Raw genomic sequence first — 20,366 nt, 5'->3', positions numbered from 1 at the left:
CCCCCTTTGGATCTGCTAAAGGAGATAACCAAACCTTAGAGACTTTGCTTAGAGGCAAGTCCATTTATGCAACTGTAATCTCAGGCGTTCTCTGTGCTGCGTTTCAGGCCACAGAATGTCTCTTTTCCACTAGAAAAGAGAAACAGCTGCTGTAGTTTATGCAGAGGACTGATTGAGTCATTCCAAAGCAGAAGCTCAGGCTCCAGGATAAACGCTGCCTCTGGCCTCAGAGGGACAATTTAAAACAATTCCCGTTAGCAGAGAAGTGGAATGATGCTAGAAAGCCAGCATCTATATTCCTAAAGCCAATGAATTGCTATTGAAAAAAAACCAAACAAGCATAATTAGTTTTACTTCTTCAACAGTTTTTTAAAAAGTAATTCAGTTTCCAGTTGTAGAGTTGGGATGGCATTCAAAGGGCCTTCAGCTTTTTTCCTAGCATAGTCACCCCACTTAACTTATGGCATAATCATAGCTTATATTTGCACATCCTGGAGGAAACTGTTGTTTTCCTTGTTAACAGGCATGCAGTCATGTTACTTTGAATTGTGTGTGCTGCAAATGAATAGGGAACTGTGTCACTATTCAAGAAGTGAGTTTCCAACAATTACTGTGCCTTGTTTTATGTTGGTTGATTTGCTGTTTGTCTGTAGCAGTCCACTTGATCTCTCCAGTAGGAAAATAGCATGTGTGAACCATGCCAATTGAGGTATGCTTCCTTGTCATTTAACAGTGCCACAGTTCCCACAATACATTTAACTAGATCAATATGCTAATTTTAACCAGGATTCATTTTCTTGCATATTAGTCTGTATGAACCCACCCAATTTTGAAGTTCATGATTATGGAGACACAAAAAATGAGTTTAGTCTAATGCATTGTAAGAACTCAGCCAATGTGTAAATTTAGCCATTGGGGTTTGGACCATTATTTATGGATCAGCATAAAGCTAATTGTAACTTGATTAATCAACTGAAGAAGGTCTTAGGTGATGTGTAGATCCAGTCATAATGTTAGTGATTGGGTTCATATTTTGCACATATCTTGGGTTCGGATCATTTGCTTAATCATGATTTAACTAAACCACCATTGACTGGGTTCATCAAGCCAGCTTAATCTAATGTGTGAACTCAGATAAGGTGATACCGTGATTAAAAGAGGAGGGGAGTATCAAATTGCCCAAAAGCTCACTGAATAAACTTAATCAGACTTTCTGTCTAATGTACCTGACAGGATTGTTATGAGGATAAAATAATAGAAAACCATAAATACTAATAATTGTATTTTTTTAGAGAATAATGGCAGTGTGTGTGTGTGTGTGTGTGTGTGTGTGTGTGTGAGAGAGAGAGAGAGAGAGAGAGAGAGAGAGAGAGAGAGAATACAATAAAGCAAATAAAATGGCAGCAAAAGTTTGCAATTGAAACTTTATTATATTCTAAGAAAGCCTTTGAACTTCACCACAAACCTTAAATGGCATCCCTGCCATTGGCAGAAACAAATGTTCTAACGCCAGAGCTGTTAAAATGAAATCCAGATGGTCCTTTAAAGTTAATTAAAAGAAGCTCTGGAATAATTTGTGTTGCTATTCAACTAGAGCTCCTTCTAAGAGCTTAACTTCCTTGCAAGCTAAGTCAATAAACAATGCAAGCCCTGTAAGAGCTTGGATGAACTTAATTAAACTATAGATTTCACAAAAACAATGTACTACCAGTGAACATTATATGTCATTATAATACCAATTTGATTTAATTCTAACCCGGAAATCATATGCTTTAGTTTCAATCTTCCAAGTGAAAATCTGACAAAGCTTACTTTTTTGCTTTTAGCTTTGAATGCTCCATCTCATTTGAAGGTTGCAGGAAGTAAACAATATCTTGGCAAGATTTGCCGGCTCCTCAAAAGAAGAGCCCTGTGGGGTCAGGTCAAGACTTATTCAGAACACAAAGAAATTATGGGTTTGTCTGATATATAGATGTCTGAGGATGAAATCTCTAGAAATCACACACCACTTAGAGAAACTGCCAGTTTACATGTAGTAGCTTGCCCTACCAATGTTGGTGGGGATGTAATTTTTCTCCTTGGTAGGAGTTCCTTGATTAGGATATTGTTTTCTGCTTATTTGTCAGGTGTTAATCCTTGCTTATCTGGGTGTAGGTGCTGGAGAAGATGATTCCCTAGTTGTTTGGAGAGTACAGTAGTAGCCCAGGAGGGGAAAATATCTTCAGTGTTGCAAGCTTATTTAATGTAGTCTTACAATAAAGAAAGGACAAGTACTCTTGTCTGTACTACCCAAAGGATTAACACTGGATGAAAGTTCACCTAACTGGCTTCCCATCTACTTTCCGCAGGAAATGCCTGATATCCAAGGAATTTCTTGTACTAGGAGAATACTATTAAGACTTTGTGGCCACAGCAAACCTTTCCCCATTGAGGGGAAAAAATATTACTTTCATTTTGGCTTCCTGTGTCAGCTTTCGCTGTCCTGTTTAAAAATACCAAATACAATCTATGTCCCTATGCAACATCACCACCTTCCAAACTGCCAACAGAAGAGGTAGAGCTATTACATTTGGGCTACAAAATAATAGGGTGACCACTCGAAGCAGCAAAAAGCACCTCTACTGCCATCTAGAGTAAGGTGACCAGACGTCCCGCTTTTGGCGGGACAGTCCCGCTTTTGAGCAATTTGTCCCGCGTCCCGCGGCGTTTTAAAAAAGTCCCGATTTTTCATTCTGTCTCCTGAGTCCCCGCTGATGGCTAGAGGGAAAAAAAACTCTTTAAACTCTTGCCGCGGGGCTTCAAAGGGCCGCCCTATGTTGATTAGCTCGGCTTCCCCGTCTCAGCTGATTTGCGCAGGGCTCTGCTCTTCCTAAATTGCTCCAGCAGTTTTTTTTCCTCTTTGTGCAAACCAAGCTCAAAACGAAAATGAAAGTAAAACAGGCTGTTGGCTTTGGTGTTTGCTTGCAACGTTGGAAAATTAGGCAGCAGATTTATTTTCCTTTTCCTCACCAAAAAAGGTAGGTGGAAACAATGGGAAATTATTTAGGGCAAAAGAGGTTCAAGATTTTAAAACACAAAAGAAAAAAAAGCTCTTTTTAACTAGGGAATTGTAATAATTGAGATACTATTAATTGTATACTGTGTTGAAAGCAGAAATGGTTAAGTTGTGGTTTGGAGGAATATATGGGGGAAATTATTTGGTTTATTATTATTGGTAAATATAATTAATTGATTTGTAAGAAATTGGATTGCATGGAAATAATTGGAATATTCATGTTCATATTAATATACAAAAAAGATAGTTATATAACTAATTGATTTATATTAAAATGTTGAATTTGTATTAAACAACTGTATTACATAATTACATAATTAACCAATGTGAGGATGGATATAAAAATAGATGACAATGGAAAGGGGTATAATATAGAATAGAAGGGAAAAATTGAATTTGATTAAGATTAGAGATGAGGATGAAGGGTAATATTGTTTTTTTTAAAAAAATAGATGAGGAATAAATATGGCAAAAAGGAAATATAGAAATTGTAAATTTAATTGAAATGACTAAACACTGTTTAAATTTGTGAACCAGCCAAATATTCTGTTCAAAGAAAATACATTGTATGTTTGTATGTGTGTTTCTAATTATTGCTATTTATTCATATTTGTTCTCTTTTATTCTTTAAAGTTTAACAATTCATTCTTTATCTTAATATCTTTATATTTGTTTGGGGTTGGCTTTCTTCCCTTTCATCTTTTTTATTGTACAGCAATCTTTCTCCTCAAACCTACCACCTCTCTTTTCTTTCCTTCTTACTTTCTCTTCCCCCCACCCTCTTCTTCTCCTCCCTACTTCCTCTTCCTTTCTCCTTCTCCTCCTCTCTTCCTCCCTCTCTTACCGTCACTCCTACTCTAATTTCCCTTCCCTTCCTTCATCCCTCTCAATTACTGTATCCTTTTGTGCATATGGACTACTCAGAGGGCTGAAAAAGTTATTTTTGACTGGTCCTCGCACTTTTGACCAGTCCTCGAACTTACGACTGTCCTCACATTTTACATTTTTGCCCTATCTTGTCATCATGGTGAAGAGAAGCAGTTGTGAAATGAGTGACATGGTTGTTAAGAATGCTGCACGGGCATAAATGTGAGGATGGTCATAAGTGTGAGGACCAGTCAAAAGTGCGAGGACCTGTCAGAAATGACTTTTTTCAGCCCTCTGGTTAGTCCTTTTGTGCATATGGACTACTCAGAGGGCTGAAAAAGTTATTTTTGACTGGTCCTCGCACTTTTGACCAGTCCTCGAACTTACGACTGTCCTCACATTTTACGTTTTTTGCCCTATCTTATCACCATGGTGAAGAGAAGCAGTTGTGAAATGAGTGACATGGTTGTTAAGAATGCTGCACGGGCATAAATGTGAGGATGGTCATAAGTGTGAGGACCAGTCAAAAGTGCGAGGACCTGTCAGAAATGACTTTTCAGCCCTCTGAGTAGTCCCTATACACATAGCCATGGCCACCAGGTCACATGACCAGCTAGCCACGCCCACCCAGTCACATGGCCTCCAAGCCACGCCCACACAATAAGCCACGCCCACAATGGTGTCCTTCTTACCAAAGTTAAAATCTGTTCACCTTACCCTATACACATAGCCATGGCCACCCAGTCACATGACCAGCTAGCCACGCCCACCCAGTCACATGACCAGCTAGCCACGCCCACAAAATAAGCCACGCCCACAATGTCCCTCTTTACCAATGTTAAAATCTGGTCACCTTAATCTAGAGATGTTTGGATTTTTGAGGCCCTTGTCTGGAGGACCTAACAGAGAGTAGAATACTGTATCAAGTGCCCCAAGAAGTGTTGAAAAGTCCCCACCAGTCCACCCAAAATGACCCAGGAGAAGGAAATGTTTCATGATCCTGACAAAGGAAACAAAGCCTTTAATGAGGGAGAAAGGCAGTCAATGCCCTCCACTACAAAGCTCATAAGGGGACATAAGGGGAACTCAGGAGAAAAAGGGGTGGGGTGGAGTGAGAGGAACCCCACCAATAACCCACGAGATGCAATCAGTCTTCAGAAAACAGGGCAGCAGTCTCTAGAGCAGTGATGGTCAACTATGGCACATGTGCCGGAAGTGGCAGACAGAGCCATCTCTCCGGGCATGCCAGCCCTCGCCCATTGCTCTTCTGGGTTCCTGTGCGCATATGCATGCCAGCCAGCTGGTCTTTGCACGTGCATGCGTGCCAGAAACAGGAAGACCAGGTGACTGGCGCGCATACGCACACCAAAAACCGGAAGCTCAGCTTCCTGGCACACGCATGCGTGCTAGGGAACTGCTCTTCCAGTTTCTGGCACTCCCGCATGTGCACGCTGGGAAGCTTCACTTCCAATTTTTGATGTTCCCCCGTGCATGTGCAGGCGCTCCCGTTTCGGCACTCAGTTCCGAAAAGGTTTGCCAATGCTGCTCTAGAGCCCTCCATCCTCAGCAATGCTCGGCATCCATGGTATGCTGCCAAATAGATTCGCTTGGAATTGGTTGCATTGTATGTGGAAAGATGTGTGAATGTTTCAAGAACTCAAGCCCTAAAGCAGTGTTTAGAGTATGCTGGCTGGGGAATTCTGGGAATTGTAGTCCACCCATTTTAAAATTGCTGAGTTTGAAAAACACTATCCTAGAGGTTCCACTGAAAGTTTCTTCTCATTTGTGTCGCTGCTGGGTATAAGTGCTGGCAGGAGGGACATATGCAAGCAGTTAGGTTGGCTTCTGCAGCCAGCCAGAATTAGGGAGGCTTGATCAAATGGCTGCCAGGATTCAAGAGTGGCAAGCCAGTTTCCCCCCTCCACCAGACATTATTTGTAATCCTTTCTTTTCCACTTTCCTTCTACGGGATTGGGATGTTTGCACAATATGACTGTCAGGAGGGCATTTTAATCCAAAATAAATCCGGGGGATCTGGATTAAAACTGTTCTTCTCTAACTGCACAACTGACAGGTGTGGTGTTCATATGACACACTAATCCCTCATAACCCAGTTAACCATAACATGTGAGTGCAGTCAGTGAACCTGTTCACTAGACCTGTTCACCTAGATTGAAGAGTCCTGTGTGTGTCATAGAGACGGCCTACATCAGTGAGGAAACCCTGGAAACTGAAGGGGTTAATTTGAGTTCCAAACTAGCTTTTGGCAGCATTGAAGCTTCCGGCCTAATATGGCTTCCTCAAAGAGAACTTTGGAAAATGCTTGCTTCCACGTCTTTACTTGGAGTTGGGGTTTTTCTGGAATGCTGACAGCTTTCTCTGATCTATCAGTTAATCTGAGGTTAGCAGTCTCTTCTCTCTTCCATGTGTCTCTTTCAAAAAGATAGCGTCGGAAAGCCTCCCAGCAAAAATGGGCTTCCCTAGGCCCTCCATCACTGCACACGTTTATAAAATGTGCTGAACCAGTTAATTAAGCCAGGAGCATATTGACGTTGTGCTAAACTTTGTTAATTCTTCGTGAGGGTGAGCATGTTATATGCAAACACAAGGAGTGTGCTTAGATTACAGATCAATGTATTGTGCAAATCCAGAAAAATATTGTGTAAATACAGTATCTCTCTTTTTGTACATTTTGTCCATCCTGAAAACATACAAGGGGTGACTAGGGAATGATAAATTCCCTCACGTCTGCCTGTGTCCAGACTGAGCCTGGCTATGCTTTAGGAGGAGGTAGCACATCAGACTATCCCAGTTTCTTTCTTTCTTTCTTTCTTTCTTTCTTTCTTTCTTTCTTTCTTTCTTTCTTTCTTTCTTTCTTTCTTTCTTTTTGAAAGCTTAATGAATTAAACAATGACAACTTCCTAATTGACTGGGCTATTGATTAGTGCTGAGTAAGCTAAATTGAAGAAACAGCTTCTTCAGTCAGCTGTGTCACACAGTGTCTTCCTGCTTTTGAGATTCCTCCATTTTACATGCATTGTTGTCTAATAATGGGATTAAAACTTTATTGGAGTCTTGTCATAAGTGATGTTGATATCTGGTAGCTGCACTTTCTTTGCATGTTAAAAGGGAGAGAGAGAGAGAAAGCGAGAGATGGATTCTGTTTGGAGTATAAGTGATAGCCAAGGAATAGTTCTCATGGATCAGGGGTGTCAAACTCGTGTTGTCATGGCAATTTCACATGATGTATTGTGACTCCCCCCCTCTTCGCTAAACTGGGCGTGGCCAGCACGTGACGCATTGGCCTACAGGCTGGGAGTTTGACACCCCTGTCATAGATTGAGACAATAAAACTGCAGCCACCTCCTAGAATAGGAAGACCATTCCATTCCCACAACCAACTCCATCCAGTTCTTCTGCATGTGATCCACCTCAGAGACTGGGAGAAGTTGTTCTGTGAGTAATTGGACCTAGCAAAAGAGGAATGGAAGGGGGTGGTGGGGTTAGAGTCCTCCTGCTTCCATTGTAGTTTGGTAGCTCTTTAAGAGGCAGAAGAAAGAGTGGGCTTGGGGTCTGACAGGACTGCTACATTTATTTCAGTGGGAATCCCTGGGTCAACTTTTTTGTAGATACAGGATACTGCAAGTAATGATTGTGACTGTGAGTATAATTCAGGATCCGTCAGTCTCCTGTATCTTCAGTCATTTCGGAGAACTGGTGTTGGATGTCGCATTAAATTTGTGAGCTTGTACTCCTGTGAATACAGGTAATCCTTGATTTAAACCACTATTGAGCCCAAAATTTATGTTGCTGAATGAGACATATTAAGTGAGTTTTGCCCCATTTTACGGCCTTTCTTGTCACAGTTGTTTATTTATTTATTTATTTACTTGATTTCTATACCGCCCTTCTCCAACAGGACTCAGGGCAGTGAACAGCCAAGATAAAACATAACATATAAAATTTAAAAAACAGTTTAAAAGACATTAAATAATTTTGGCCCTCAATTTAAAACAACCCAGTTAAAACCAGTTTCAAATTAAAACCGAAAGGATGGGATCAAGCCAGCCCGGCCAGATGAAATAGATGAAAAGTCCGGAGGTCTGGTATCGTGCGTATCTCTGGGGGTAGGTCGTTCCAGAGGGCAGGTGCCGCCACAGAGAAGGCTCTCCCCCTGAGGGTCGCCAGCCGACATTGTCTGGCCGACGGCACCCTGAGGAGGCCCTCTCTGTGCGAGCGAACTGGCCGGTGGGAGGCTATTGGCGGCAGAAGGCGGTCTTGTAGATACCCCGGCCCTAAGCCATGGAGCGCTTTAAAGGTGGTCACCAACACCTTGAAGCGCACCCGGAAGACCACCAGAAGCCAGTGCAGCTCGCGCAGGAGAGGTGTCACATGGGAGCGCCCCGTCGCTCCCATAATCCCCCGCGCAGCCACATTCTGGACCAACTGGAGCCTCCGGGTGCACCCCAAGGGGAGCCCCATGTAGAGAGCATTGCAGTAGTCCAGGCGGGAAGTGACGAGTGCCTGAGTGACCGTGTGTAGGGAGTCCCGATCTAGAAAGGGATGCAACTGGCGTATCAGGCAGACCTGATAAAAAGCCCCCCTGGCCACGGCCGTCATATGCTCTTCTAAAGACAGCCGTGCATCCAGGAGGATGCCCAAGTTGCGAGCCAGTGATTTGCCCCCAATAACCAACGATGGCACCAGCTGGCTATATTGGGATGCCGGAAGCCACAGCCACTCGGTCCTGGAAGGGTTGAGTTGGAGCCTGTTTCTCCCCATCCAGGCCCGCACGGCCTCCAGACACCGGGACATCACTTCAAGGGCATCGTTGGGGTGGCCTGGGGTGGAGATGTACAGTGAATCACAGCAATTGTTAAGTTGGTCACACAGTTGTTAAGTGAATCTGGCTTCCCCATTGACCTTGCTTGTTAGAAAGTCGCAAAAGGGAATCACATCATCCCAGGACACTGCAACTGTCCTAAATATGAGTCAGTTGTCAAGCGTCTGAATTTGGATTTCGTGAGTATGGGGATGCTGCAATGGTTGTAAGTGTGAAAAAGTGTCACTTTTTTTTAGTACCATTGTAACTTTGAACAGTCACTAAGTGAACTGTTGTACGTTGAGGACTACCTGTAATGCAAGCACAAGTGCAGTTTGTGAGAGTTCAGAGCAGGTTGGAGAGGATATATGGGCTGGCTTCTATGAAGCCAAAAAGAGAAGGTGGGACACCAAACTGTGCCTTTCATGCACCACCGTATAACAATCAGAGGATATGAGAGCACTCTGGATTTTATCCTCAGTTTTCCGGGTGCCTTGGGTTATTCCAGCATTGGGCAGATTCTTGAGAGTTTGGGCACTTTTTGAAAGAAAAGGACTTGATCTACTAAAGGCCAAACTGAGGATGTAATGCCAGCAGCCATGCCCGCTTAATCTATTGTGTTTCTTGTCATCCCATATCATTTGGAGTGGCGCAGAGTCTTGTATTTGCATGAAAAGAAGAAGGTTATCTATTTTCCCCAGCTCAGCAAATGTTTGGGGCAATGAACCGTAAGAATTTAAAAGGGGGAAAGAGTTTAGCTATTCTTCTTAATATAACTCTTTGCTATAAAAATCAGACCCTTACCCAGCTTTATAAGCAAATGTGGAAGATGCAATTAAATAAATGTCACTGATGTTATTTGTTTCTCAATGGTCCTGAATGGATTGAGGCTCTAGATCTTCATGTGACACTGCAAATATCCCAGGCCTAAGCTTGTTTTCCTGATTTCTGCAGATCCCCCCCCCCCAAAAAAGTTCCATGGGCTGAAGACAATGGTGGAGTTCTACAGATAGAAATTCTCAATTTCTCCCCAAAATGGATTTTTTTTTCAAGAATGGGCTGTTCTCTCCACTATCCTTGCTCAATCTTTCATATTCATTGCTAGTCCCTGGCCATCTCCATCTCTCATTCTCAGAATCTACATTGATTATTGCAAGTTGTACGGATGTCTCCAATACTGCTCAAGTAGTACAAGATCAAGGAGCAATAGATCTGTTGTGGCTGCATTTGACTGAATACCATTCTTTTATCCGCTGCTGGCAGCAAATGGATAAATAGATCTGTAACATCTTCCGTTAGCTTAGCTGCACTTTCACAAAGCCATTTGTTGGCTCCTTTGTCTACCAGATGTTGCATTGGATGAAGTGGAGATGGGGTGGGGGGAGAAGTGAGAAACTCACTGGACTGAATACCTGGCTCAGGAGCAAAGGCTGCTCTTAATGAAAAATTGAGCGTAGGTAAGGTGGGGGCAGCTTCTGAGGCTTTAGTGTAGGGGTCGGCAACCTTAAACATTCAAAGAGCCACAAAGGTCCGAACTGGAAGCCCCCATTCAATTCTGGAGCCAACCGGAAGTCCGGTTCCCCCACCATAGAGTCTCCTCCTAGCGTGGCGTCCTTTTTTCTCTGCTGACTGGAAGTTCGGTTCCCCCACCATAGAGTCTCTTCCTAGCACGACATCCTTTTCCCTCTACCTGTCCTAACTGAAAGCCCTATCTATTGTGGAGCCAACCAGCAACAGGGAGCCACAGCAGAGGGATGAAAGAGCCACATGCGGCTCCAGAGCCACGGGTTGCTGACCTCTGTTTAGTGTATCTGATTTATTTCCTTTAAAAAAATTTTTTTTTGTTTCCTTCTATTTTCTTTGGTAGACATACCTTGGAAAAAACTGCCCAGCATCTAACTAGTTTGGACTCATCTTGGAAATTAAGCATAGTAGCACTGATTAGTACTTAGGTAGATCTCCAGGAGATATCAGGACTGTAGGGTAGATGGGGGTCTTGAAAGAGCTTTTTTTTTAAAGAAGAAAATGGCAAATCTCTTCCATATTATTGCCAATAATCAATTAGTACCTGCTGCCTTAAAACTTTTTGAGGCCAAAACATTGGCGCAAATTCTTTATGGGGCACAAACAGGAATCCTTGCAAAGAAAAACTTGCTAGAAACTATACAAACCAAATTCCTGCGAGCCAGCTTAGCTCCACCCAAAGGAACTCCAAATGCCCAGTTAAGAATTGAGACAGGTATGCCTCAAATTCAGGTAAGAGCCTGGAAGATGATGATCATTTATTGGTTAAAAATTCATTACTTTCCAGAGGGACTGTCCCCGCTAGTGCTGACTGACAACTTCCCCTCCCCCTGGAAACAGGCGATAGATCACAAGCTGGGCTCTTATGGGCTCTCATCGATATTCTTAATGTCCCTCGGCTTTGACAAAGCAAAGCAAGTGGTAATTGATAGAATGAAGGACATGAAGTTCCAAGAAGAACTAAATAGGTTGCCTCTCCACAGTAGGGACAGAATCAAGCAGGGTGTGTGGGAATCAGCAGGATATCTAAATGATCTGATCTTCCCAAAACAAAGAATAGCTTTCTTCAGAGCCAGATTTAATATACTCCCCATAGCACTTCTCCAGGGTAGGTACAAGAGAACACCAATAGCAGAACGGGTATGCATATGTGGAAAGGGAGAAGTCGAAGATATCTCACATGTTTTATTGTACTGTGAGTTACACAGAGAATGTAGGTCAATATACATTCTCCCCTTACTAGAGAGATTGCCAGGGAGGACAGACAACTTTTATGTAGGCTTTCTCCTCCAAGACTCAAATTCGGTTACCACGCATGCAGTGGCAAAATTCTGTGTCACTGCAATATCCACAAGAAAAAAATTGGTTATCGAATTATAATGTCAACTGGTGCCAATTTTTTGAGATATCTATAACAATACATTTACTCACATACTTATCTGCTCTACATACATGTAAATTAGGTTTGAGATCATGTATTTTCATAACAGATGTTATTTTTCACGATTAATGTCAGTATTATTTTTAATTTATTGTATGTCTATTGCTGGTCGATGACCATAATAAAGTTTTATTCTATTCTATTCTTCCATATTATTGCCAAAAATCCTCACAAGAGCCTGTCCGTGAAGTCTTTGGGAGATTCTAACCCTTGCCTCAAAGAAGATTTTACTTTATACTCAGGGAAACTGAATTTGGAAGAAAAAACTTGGTAGAAGACAAGGTTTTGGCCAGTATGCCTGCTTACAGCGCTTCCACTTGGATTATAAGTGATTTTTTCTGCAAATTGTGAGTGATGGTCCAGAGCTGGATCCATGTTGAGCAGATCTAAACCTCTTGTGCTTTACTACTTCTTGGCATCAATTCCATCTTCTTGTAACTCCATTCTGCCTAAGCCGTATATCTGACTTGAGAAAGAAAATTCATAATGCATTTCACTGACTCATGACATACACTCTTTTCTACATGGAGAGTTATCTCCAGGTTAGAAATTGTGATTAACACAATGACCCTTGGTTGGTCCTGCCCCAGCTGCAGCTGAAGTGATAACAAGAAAAATTGATTTTAATATAACTTTGGTGAGATAGATATTTTTCTTGAAAGGCCCTATGAATAGGAAATAGATTTTCCTTCCCCCCGTCCCCAGTAGTGTTCAGCTTCATTTCTTCTTATGGGTGATACTTCTTCCTAATGTAGTTGTCTTTTTCTTCCACCACAACTCTTCCCTTTGACTATTTCAGGTTATAAAAAACTGTTTCAAGAGTTGTCCATATGATCCTTTTTTGTTTTCTAAGCCATTTCTGTTCTGACCTAGGCTTCCTTACAAAGTATACAGCACAATCTTAGTCCCGACAAACCTCTTTTATTCATACGGCTGTGAATTATTGTCATTCACAGTCTGAAAGGCTTCTCCAACAGTCTTTCAGGGGAATGTTTATAAACACCCACCTTATCTTCCTTAGAATGCTGCCAGAGAACTAATTGCCAAACGTAGGGCAAGGCCAAACTTAGCACAGAGTCAAACAGAACTTTCCAAAACTTTAACCGACCAGATGGACTAATTGCTTCCTGCAAAATCTCACATCCAGTTTGCTCCTCTTTTATGTTTTATGGAGGGACCAATCATCTCCAAGACTTACTCCCAAGTTGACCCTGTTTTCTTAATTGCTCTTGTCTTCTGGCAGCTCTGTGCATGCGCACACTGGGAACAGGCTCCCGCTGTTCTGCCTCGCTGATGTCAGACTCTGGAGGCTCTGAAGGCACCAAAGAACTACCAGATGGCCTTGGTCCTCTCTGCCTCCCACTCAGAGCCTTCATCCGAGCCTTCACCAGACTCCAGGACTGGCCCATGTTCCTCCCCAACCTCCTCACTGTCCGAATCTGCTGCCACTGGCAGGCCACAATAGAAAAAAGTCCCAGAAAAAAGTTTCTGGGATCTAAATTCCCCTCTTTCAGAGCATCTCATTTTTACATTAAGTATTAACAGCATCTGCTGCTCCCCATTTCCTGCATGGAAGAAGTAGAATAAAACTGTAGATGTACAGGACAAAGGGGAAAGTAAATAAATCCTTGAATGAAGCTCTTGGTGACTACAAGAACACCTCCAGATAGTTTAATTTCCTTGGCACAATAACTTCTTTCAGAATTTTAGTGTTGTCTAGTTCTTAATTTACTGATCATTGCCCATCCGAAAACTAACCAACCTGGCTTAATTAATTTAGAAGCAGTTAAGGTTGTCCAGGCACTTCCACTTATTGAGGCTATAAGAGCAAAGATACTACATCAATCCAACCTGGCAACATGTTAGCAACATTATTGTTTATTCAGAAACTTTTCCCTACCACTCCAATTTTATGCTAAAAATATCACACTATGAACATCTTGAGAAGAATGTTGTTTAATGTCCTTAGCAGAAAACTTGCCTTCTTTGACATTTTCAACACTACTAAAAAAACCCACCCGCTTTTGATACTCATTTTGCGACCCTTACAGAAAATGTTTTTTGCTTATTTAAATTACCCTTATAAGCCTTCATTTCTCTTTAATTACCTCACTGGCCTTCATGTCTTTCTCATTATTCTATCATGTGGCCAATTGCTTTTATTATATTCTTGGTGTTTTTATAGATTCTCTGGTATTAACATGAATGTTATACAATTCTAAATTGGAGAATAATGGCTAATTCAGGAAGGAATCAAAAATAATAATACTGAGCAGTGTAGAAGAAAGTGACTATTCACACAAACATAATATGCCAAGTTCTTGTCAATCCTCAGTAGACATTGTTCCCAGCAATGGAAGGCACCATTAAGTTTAACTACAGCATATTTTCCTTTGTAACTCAAAGTAAAAGTGGCAAACTGACTTTTAAGAATAATGTAAAGCTGGTAGATAAAGGATGAGATTTAGAGTATTTTTGAAAGTCTGCTCATATTTTAGAGGTATCCTGAAAAACAGAGGCTGCCACTAACTCTGAGCCCTGCTGGAATACGATCAGTCATCAAAATAAACATGTCCCCATTTCAAGCTCTTTGCTCTCTCCCCTAATGGAAGCACGATATTATTAAATCCGGTTATTATTTATTCATTCTTAGGTGATGTCTGAACCACGGCTGCTAGAGCAACTCATTTATAAGGACAGAAGCTCTATTAAACTCTGCAAATATTAGATGCATTCAGCAGTGATACCTCCCTCACAGGTATTAAAGCTAAAGGCATGCAGACGTAAAGCTCTCTTTTCTCCGGTTAGTTTTATAGATACCATCCAAGATTGTGCTGCCTGCACCAAATGGCTGCCTGGATTTTAATATTTTCAATTCAGCCTCCCACATCTGGCTTGGTATCAGTTCACAAAGGCCTCCGAGCTATCAGGCTGCCAAAGCTATATGCAAAACAGTGCCTCTTGTTCTTTCAGAAAACACTGCTTTTCTGGTGTGCATGTTTTAAGGACAGGCAAGGTAATTTAGAAATGAAATCAATTCTCACATCATGATTGTTGGAAGTCGCTGTTAGGAGTTCAGCAACATCTAGAGGGCCAGAATTGATCACATCTGGTTTAAGAGAAAATTAATATAGATTCCCAATGTACAAAGTAGGGTAGCCATCACCGGGCTGCAAAAATCCAGATAGCCACTAGATGACAACAAATGTGAATAGAAAGCACTAAAGAATTTTTTGGACATAGAGGAGTGATTCCCTCCTCCCACCACCCCCTACCCCGATTCTGGGATCTTCTTTTTGTGCTCTGTCTCTCGGCTATGACCTTTCCTTCCCTGACCTCTGAGGAATCCTTCACCTTTCTAAAATAATGGAACATGTACCACACCCTAAACCACAATTATTTGTTTGTTTATTCATAACACCCAGCCAGAAACTTAGTTAAATTTCTGCGCTAGTGGTTATGGCAGCATATATCACTGCCAATCTTATGTGGGCTAAATCAGAAAAGAGTCACTTTCTTTTGATAAAGTCTTATAGCAGTAGAATGTTTGCAACGCTTCCTGACCTCATTGGACAGACAGTTAGTGTTTGATCACTGTAGATAATAAATGGACCACTCCTTCCTCCTTCCCTCCCTCCCTCCCTCCCTCCGAGTGGAGTTAGTTTAACCCTCAGCATGATTTTGTTTGGGGTTACATCTAACTCCCAGAGGTTATTTGATGAATGGAATAATTAACTTATTTTGGGGGTTCCCGCAACACATTAGTACTGACATCGATCCAGTTAAGAATGTTGGGGAACAAGCCATTGTAGATCAAGGTTATGATTAAGGGGTCTTGTTTAAGGCATTTGTTTGGTGAATGCCTTATCCAAGGTTACTGCTAAGCCAAGCTTAGTTTCTTGTGCAAATGCAGTTTTATAGTTAACAGCATTCTCTCATGACAGAAATCTGTGCAGTTCAAGAGAGGAACAGAAACGTCTGTCACACTAGCCTTTGAAGACCTATTCTATATCTTTCTGAAGCCAAAGACAGATTCAGTTTTCTGACCTTCTTGTGGGTTATAGAATAAGATATGTAAATCAAATTAGCATCACAAGAGAAGAAATGCTGAAGATAAATCCATGCAGGAGTTTCTAAAATCTCTTTAGCTGTTGGCGATAGATGTCGTATGTTCCATAGATTGAAATGAATTTCTTAGCACTGGCTCAAATGCTGTGCAGTTCTGAATATGTATTAATATTCCAACCTCTTCAAAAAGGTTATTTTTTAAAAAATCTACCCTTACCATAATGTGGTTTAGAGGATTATTCCCCCCAGTTTATTATATGGGGAAACCTATCACTGTTGGCAATTTTTAAGAGCATCATTCTCCATTGTGATATTGTCCTTCAAAATTAATAGAAGCCATTGTGGAAATCCATTCTATTCCTGCATGATCTTCAGGTACAAAAACACTGTAAAGTAAAAGATCTTTGCTGTTTGAGAGTATCTCAAAATTGGTAAATATGCATCTTGGTTTTGGAGAGCTGCCTTGATGATTTATAAAAATAAATCATTTATATAACCCTTTATAAAAAACCTGCTGTTTGTTCTGCATTTTCACTGTCACTTGGTTTCTGTCCTGTTAGCTGCAACTTGTTCCATCCTCTGTGATGTATCAGAGAGACCTCTTTTTATTTTTTCCTGTCCAGAATTTTTTTTCAGTCGGAAATCAGTATCGACCGGCAACTGTTTTTGTTCAATGCTGCCTGTTTATTAAAAAGGATCCATGGAGACCACCTGATGGTCAATATCTTCCAGTCACATAAGCCTTGATACAGATTAGCCAAGAGTCACATTTTAGCATGGAAAACCAAAGCTGAAAGGCAATAATGAGTGAAACCAAGAGAATCTTGAAAAATGCAGATTTTGAGACTGGAACTCATGGAATGATTAGTGGAGGTTTCTATTTGGGACAAGATAAAAAGAAGACTGCCCAAGAAATCCCCTGCATAAAAATGCCTTCTGCTCTTTTTAAAAATAAACCATGTTTTAATTTTTGCATTGTCCTGTTTTTAAAGACCATTGGATTATTGCTGATAGTTCTAGTTAGGCTTTCTATTGTTATTTGTAAATTTCTCAATATAAACCGTATAGAAACAGAATAAATAACCAGCGATGCCTTTCCGACCATAAAACCTGTGTTTATTCTAAGCCATAAACCAACTAACCATGTTATGACCTAATATAATGAATCTGAAAGCAAGTGGACAAGGTGTGCTGGAATAACTACTGACTGAACAAGATCTCCAGCATTTGGGAGTAGCTCTTCAGGTACTAGCCCAATAGTTTTAGTTGCTTGAGGAAGAGGAGAAGGTAGTATTCATCTTGGAATCCCATTGAACTGGCAGATGTATCTTATTTCCACATTGGAAACACAAAAGGCCAGTTGGGAATGGCTGAAGAAAAGCTGTCTTCCCCAAGGCAAATGGTGGCTGAACAGAATAAGCAGAGATTGTGCAGACTCTCTTAACAGAAGTGGTTACCTTAGTCAGCCAAATCTTGTATGTATTGAGGTACTGGTGTATTTATTTAAATTTAAACACCCATCCATCTAGCATAAGTAACTTTGGGTGATGAATGATGAATACCAAAAAGGTCAATATAATAATAAAAATGTGTGTATAATAATAAATATATATGTGGGCTTGCTTGCAGCAGTTCTTTCACTCCTGACTGAAGACTATTCCCCACTGCTGAATTATAAGTATCATCCATCCTCAGTTGACAGCATGAAATTTGCTGCCTCTGTTCCCTGACCTGCCTTTATTTCTCTGTTCAAAGTTATCACCAAATGGAGCAGTTCTGTGCAGCGTGTGTAACAGGCAAAGTGATTGGTTGAATCTGCTCGCTTTAGCAGTGCTGTTTCTCCATTCTCCTCATCCTCCTCAACTGGCGGGACAAACAACCACTAATCTCACTGCTAGAAAAGGAACAGGAAAAGTTTCTGTCGATCATCTTTCATTTTTTCCTTGTGCCCTCTTCTCCTTCACTCCATTCTGTCACAACCTCAATTGTACGAAGTTATTTTTTAAAAAAAGAACAAAAAGAAAGCAGCTGGGGATCATGAAGATAGATGAGTCACAAGCAGTGGTGGGTTTCAAATTTTTTTACTACTGGCTCTGTCGGTGTGGCTTGGTGGGCATGGCATGGCTTGGTGGGCGTGGCTTGGTGGGCATGGCAGGGGAAGGATACTGTAAAATCCCCATTCCCAACCCACTCCAGGGGAAGGATACTGCAAAATCCCCATTCCCAACCCACTCCAGGGGAAGGATACTGCAAAATCCCCATTCCCACCCCACTCCAGGGGAAGGATACTGCAGAATCACCATTTCCTCCCGATCAGCTGGGACTTGGGAGGCAGAGAATAGATGGGGGCGGGGCCAGTCAGAATTTTTACTACTGGTTCTCTGAACTACTCAAAATTTCTGCTACTGGTTCTCCAGAACTGGTCAGAACCTGCTGAAACCCACCTCTGGTCACAAGTGGTAAATGCTGCTTAAGATTTCTCTTATCCTTCTTTTATAAAGGCAACAAATTTCACTACTTAGGAGGCTTTGTGTGTGTGTATAGTGGAGCTGTTGGTTCTGTGATTTTGGTATCACCATGGTGGCACAGTGGTTAGAGTGCAGTACTGCAGGCTATTTTTGCTGACTGCCAGCTGCCTGCAATTTGGCAGATCAAATCTCACCAGACTCAAGGTTGACTCAGCCTTCCATCCTTCCGAGGTGGGTAAAATGAGGACCCAAATTGTTGGGGGCAATATGCTGACTCTGTAAACCGCTTAGACAGGGCTGTAAAGCACTGTGAAGCGGTAGATAAGTCTAAATGCTATTGCTATCACAGTATTTCTACCTGTTATGCTATTTCATTTACTCCATTTCATTGTGATTCCATTCCATCGTTGCACTTTTTCATCCTTAGGCTAAATGGCATTGGAGTTCAAATGCTTCTAGTATTGCCAGCTGAGAGTTCTAGCATTATTATGTACTTCTGAAAGTGCACCAGTCCAGCACTGCTGTATCCAGTTCATTCTGCTCTCCAAAACAGGTTGGAAGCAGATGAGGCTGACCAAAAACCAAAGAGAAAGATTTGTGCTCATTCCAGCTGCTATATCCAATAAACCATCTTCCATTCTTACCTATTACTGGTGACCTGCCTTTGCCTCTGTTGTAATGGGTGGCGAAACATAATACCTTGTAGCTGAGAATGGATGCGGTCAGGAGAAAATTCTATTTGAGCACCGGTATAATTAAGACTGACTTACACATGCCTCTTTCATGGGTTGGAGATGTGATGAAGGCAAGATCATGAGGATCTAGCAGAAAAAAGATGCTGCCAGGGCATTTCGAACCATAATTAGGTGCAAATGGAAAAAGGGCATTTCCCCAAATGTGATCCATGACATCATCTTGAGTTATTCACTTATTGTGTTATCAGTAATGAAAGCAGATTATCATCTCAGCAATGACTGGGTGATTCTAGGAGATGCTATAAAGTAAATTGGCCTTTTGGGAAATAGCCACATCAAAATAAACTTGATACTAAGTAAGAAATCATCTGTTAGTTTCTATAGTTTATAGAATATTAAAAATTATTTTTCAAGGAAATATTTCCTGTTGAAACGCTGGTTGGATTCATGTAGGCTGTTTTACCATGATCCACATATTTGTGGTTGACATAACCATGCCTTGCTCAATAATCACATGGGCCGAATATAGACTTAAGTTAAATGCTGACTAGTTTGCATTTCAAGGTAAATATGGTTAAATTATGATTCAATGTGTTGTGTGAACTCTGTCAATTGCCTTAATTCAGTAAACCAACAGTTAGGTTGGTTATGTGCATGCAAGCGTTGTACTCTGTTACTTAGCAAATGTGTGAATCCAGCCAAGTGTCTGTCAACAAAACCCCAGGCAAGGAGAATCTACCCCATTGATTGTAACTTGATTCAAATTGTTGCCTTGCAGATTCTCACAGCTATTATTACTGCCACCTTTTGCTTCATTATCCCTCCACAAAGACCTTCGCTGGCATCATAAAACTTGGTTAAGCATTCAAGAAACAGCATTTCTTCATTTGTGAGGTTTTGAGAGATTTATTACTTGCATGTATAAGTTTCCTACATAAACAAATTCTCAAGATACCAAATACTTAAAACAACAATTCCATGCAACTTCCCCCCCCCAAAAAAAAACTATAGCAGTCAAGCAACTTGGCATAAATACAAAGATTAAATCATTTTGATAAAGTCCAGTATAAAGTCTATCCAAAAGGAAGAACAAGAGTGAAAGCCACCAACATGAAGGAGGCATTGGGATTCTAAAAGCTACATAACTTTATTTAAAGACCTTGGGGGTGGGTGGGTGGTGGAAGTGGGATCAAAGACTGTCTCAACTTCATGATGGAAAAACAACATTGATGCTGATCTAATAAGAGAATCCTCACTGAAAAGGCCTGTCTATTAACCATCCTTTGGCTTTTTTGAAAATGATTTCTGGAGAACACTTGATGGGAATGACCACTACAGGTAGTCCTTGCTTAATGACCCTAATTGGAACTGGCAACTCCATCACGTGCCATCTCCCTGTTAGCAACAGTAATTCCGGCAGTCCCAT

General features: G+C 41.3%; 1 protein-coding gene across 3 annotated transcripts in view; it reads left to right on the top strand.

Annotated features, from left to right (window-relative positions):
• LOC117675574 (3',5'-cyclic-AMP phosphodiesterase 4B-like) overlaps nt 1-20,366 on the top strand; it is a 260,309-nt gene that overhangs the window by 157,951 nt on the left and 81,992 nt on the right. The window lies entirely within an intron of this gene.

Source organism: Pantherophis guttatus, chromosome 2 (assembly GCF_059756535.1).
Source record: "Pantherophis guttatus breed Tessera chromosome 2, ASM5975653v1, whole genome shotgun sequence".
Classification (NCBI taxonomy): domain Eukaryota; kingdom Metazoa; phylum Chordata; class Lepidosauria; order Squamata; family Colubridae; genus Pantherophis; species Pantherophis guttatus.
This window is presented reverse-complemented; position numbering and strand designations above follow the sequence as displayed.